The sequence below is a fragment of the Suncus etruscus genome, chromosome 1 (genome assembly GCF_024139225.1).
Source record: "Suncus etruscus isolate mSunEtr1 chromosome 1, mSunEtr1.pri.cur, whole genome shotgun sequence".
Taxonomy (NCBI): Eukaryota; Metazoa; Chordata; class Mammalia; order Eulipotyphla; family Soricidae; genus Suncus; species Suncus etruscus.
In genome coordinates this window covers 130,263,895-130,268,101 of record NC_064848.1, presented here as the reverse complement: position 1 = coordinate 130,268,101, position 4,207 = coordinate 130,263,895, and the positions used below count along the sequence as shown (strand labels likewise).

General features: G+C 36.3%; 1 non-coding gene across 1 annotated transcript; it reads left to right on the top strand.

Annotated features, from left to right (window-relative positions):
- The first annotated feature begins 3,807 nt into the window (after positions 1-3,807).
- LOC126025045 (U6 spliceosomal RNA) lies at positions 3,808-3,914 on the top strand. The gene has a single exon (XR_007501098.1). It is a non-coding gene; the product is annotated as a U6 spliceosomal RNA (small nuclear RNA).
- The last annotated feature ends 293 nt before the right edge of the window (positions 3,915-4,207 follow it).

Below are 4,207 nucleotides of genomic sequence, written 5' to 3'. Positions count from 1 at the left end.
ACAGGGGACCATATGGGACACCGGGATTCGAACCAACCACCTTTGGTCCTGGATCGGCTGCTTGCAAGGCAAACGCCGCTGTGCTATCTCTCCGGGCCAGTGTTCACATATTTCAAAGCAAAATAAATATTTTCTATAAAACATTGCTCTTGAGTTTTCCCTCCTTTTCAGTGTTCTAATGAAATCTGAACCCTTTCAGTAAGACCGCATGTCACGGAGGAATTTAGACAGTGACAAATTGCAGTGACTGACTCATTCAGTTCGGTATTCTTAGTTATATGAATTCAACATTCTTTGCAGTATCCTGCCAGTGTACTTTTAAGTGAACAAATAACAAAAGTTTTTAAGCCAGAAGCAGAGGATGCCAACAATATTACTCCACACATACATTTTCAATTTAGTTGTTCTAAAATTATGTAGAGTATAGTTAGAGTGTGTTTACTTTTTCACTGAATAACTGTATTATTTTTTTCTCTTAGGCACTTGTCTACAATACAGTACAAAAGGTATTACAAATCAAAATGGAGGATACATGTTCCTTTTTAACATGAATTTTCATTGATAATGAAATGTAATCTAGCTTTACTAGTTACATGTCAATTAGAAAGGACTTGAAGGGGATTAATCATGAGAATAACATTCAGAAATACTGTTTTCATAATAACAAAACATAGTTGTAAAGATTATCTTAATTTCAGTTTTAACAAGCAAAATAACATCTTTAGCCCAATTGCTTGAAGTATTTTAAATTTTTTCCATGTTTCCCTTTTTATGAAATATCAGGATAAATGCATAATAATAACTCAGTTGGGAGACACAATTTATACACATAAAATGAACTGAAAATATGTACATAAAACATTATCAGTAGCTCTGTTACCAATGTTTAGTTACAGTGGTTTCTCTTTTTATTTTGTTCTTTTCTGTATCTCCCTGAATCATCATTAAAATGTTCTTTAACAATAAAAAATGAAAAAAAGTGTTAACAATAGTTGTTATGCCTATAGGCCTTTTTTTCCTCAGTAGTTATTAAATTGTTACTTACTCTATAATAGTAAGTAAAGTATGCAATTTTATTCACAGTCATATGACTGAGTTTAGATATATCACATTTCATGTTTATAACCACTCACAGTAGAAAATTAAAACTGACAATTTTTAGTTATCAGCAGTTTTTTTGATAAATATCATAAACAGCAAAGATTGGGAGAGGCCAAGAAAGACCGAGTAAGGACTGGCTGTGGAGGTCGCCGGGCAGAGAGCTGATACCTTTGTCTGTGGAGGTTCTGCCCTGCTGTGCCCTTGATGACTGTTAGAACTTGAAGGGACCTGTTGGCTTTGCTTGTATCTCTTCTGATTCACTGAAGCTCTCCTCAGAGAGCCAGGAAGGGCCCCCAAAAGAAACTGTCACCTAGAGGCCACAGAAGAACATGGCAACTCCACTTAGCGCTTCACGGCTGTGCACTCTTTCTAACCAATGAACCCCACCACAGCAGAAAAAAATCACACTACAAGCGTGACAATGGGGAAACCTCGCAGACAAACACCATGCACAGAGAATGAAGATGATAGCTCTGATGACCCAAAAAATTTTAACCATCTGATTAACCACTCAGATAAGGGGTTTAGAAATATGGAGGATGTTCGTAGAACTCAAATAAAGCATAGATAGATCTGAACAGACCACAAAGACAGAAATCAGAAAACTCCAAGCTGAAATAACAGATCTGAAAAACACGGTAGCTAAATGAAAAACTCAGTGGATGGCCTTTTCAGCAGGGTAACAGCAGCTGAGGACAGAAGCAGCGTGCTGGAAGATGAGATGCAGAACAACGCAATACAGCAGAAGAAATTGGAAAAGACCCTTAAGACAAATGATCAGACAATGGAAAAAGTACTCAAGGAATTTGAACAGATGAAAATAGATGCCTTTGATAAACTCAACAGAAACAACATAAGAATCATTGGAGTCCCAGAGGCCCAGGTAGGAGATTCCCAGGAAGAATCAACAGTCAAATACATCATCACAGAGATACTCCCAGAGTTAGACTGCATGCAATCAAATCCAGCATGCCCGAAGAGTACCAGCTAAAAGAGACCCAAAGAAACAGCAAAGATTGAACTGACACCATTTCTTCCGACTCTTTATCATTATTATAATTATTAAGTATCATCATGTATTATTATAGTTTAAATGAAACAAAAGAGTTAAAGTATTGAAGATTGAACCAAAACCTCTACCTTATTTTTTATTTTTGTTTTGTTTGGGGGTAATACCTGTCAGTACTCAAAAGATATTTCAGCTTGATACTCTGGTTTTGTTTTTTACAATGCCTGGGGATCTTTGTAGAGCTATATATAGGAAATACTATATCATCTTAATTTACTTCATCTATGATAAGCATGAACTCCAGCCTGTTGAGCTGCCTCTCTAACTTTCTACAATTATCTGTGGTGAAGAGACCAAAATATGCATCTTAATGTTCAGTTTTCAAACTAGAAATATTTGTAAATATGATTTGGATGGAAGTAACTTTTTATACCTAACAATTATAATAAAAATAAACTCTCCTCTGGAAAATAAATTACTTTTTTTTGGGGGGGGGGGGTTTGGGCCACACTCGGCGGTGCTCAGGGGTTACTCCTGGCTGGCTGCTCAGAAATAGCTCCTGGCAGGCACGGGGGACCATATGGGACACCGGGATTCAAACCAACCACCTTTGGTCCTGGATCGGCTGCTTGCAAGGCAAACGCCGCTGTGCTATCTCCCCGGGCCCCTATAAATTACTTCTATATAAAATTGTAAGTGAAAAAATAGTGTCACTAGTCATCTTAACCCCAATTAATTGAACCCCTTTTAGCCTGGTAACCTTTTCCCTCCTTCTTTCAACTTAATGTTATCTAGTTCAAAGATTCTGAGCACTTGACACCATTAGAAGCAATCTTAGAAACTTGTAATTTACGTGCATCAGAAACTTTAATGTCAGCGAACTCTATAAATGTCCCATGAAAAACAAAGTTTTTAGAAATACATTAAAGTAGCTATGATCTTCACTTCTCTTTAACTTTCATCTTAAGTATAAGATCTCTCCTATATATTGTCCTGAGCATATTACTCAGGGTGCTAGTTATGTTCATAATTATCTCATCTCTATATTAAATGTCATTTTGTTCATATTTATCCTACCTATTTCACTATCTTCCCATTGTGTCCTCTGAGCTTGTCCCAAAGAATTAAAATCAAATGTTTTAGAAGCTGTCTTAGTATCCTCTATTCCAAGAATCACCTTGTTGCCCACAGAGATTTAAATTATCTGCTCAGTGTTACAGAGATAATTAGTAGCAAAGAAGAATGGAAATGTAGGTCCCTTGATTGCACATTAGGTAGTCTTTTCATTACACAACACACTGGCTCCAAAGAATTTGAGTAAGCTACAGATTTCTCAAACAATCTGATGGAATCAAAGTAAATTTTCTTCTTAAGGAAACTGAAGTCCTTTAGCAAGACTCTACAGGGTTCTACTGAAAGCTGCAAGGTCTATGACAATAATACCAACCATTAGTTAAGGATATACTGACTGCCAAATTATTACATGCATCATATCTAATCTAAAGCAGTCTTTTGAAATAGTCTTCAAAGAACCTATCAAGATTCCCATTTTTGCTAATGAGAAGACTGAATCATTGAGAGACCAGCAATTTGTCTACAATCGTATTATTGAAAATGCAAGAGCCAGAATTTATACCCAAATCTTTTGAATGTTTTTGTAGAATGCTATGCTATTTCTCCTTTAAGATACTACCTCTGTGCTCGCTTTGGCAGCACATATACTAAAATTGGAACGATACAGAGAAGATTAGCATGGCCCCTGCGCAAGGATGACATGCAAATTCGTGAAGCGTTCCATCCATATTAAAAAAAAAAAAAAAGATACTACCTCTTTGTTTTGGTTTGTTTAGTTTGGTTTGGGGACCATTCCCAGCAGTGCTCTGGGATTACTCCTGATTCATTCTTCAAAGATCACTGCTATTGATACTCAGGGGACTATCTGGAATGCCAAGAATAGAACCTAGGTTAAGCACATACAAGGCAAGTACTCTATACACTATACTATCACTCTGGTCTCATGAGGTCTTAACTCTAGGAACAAAGTTATTATCGCTGATGATTTTTAAAGGAAAAGAACAAAATAAGTAAAATAAAAAA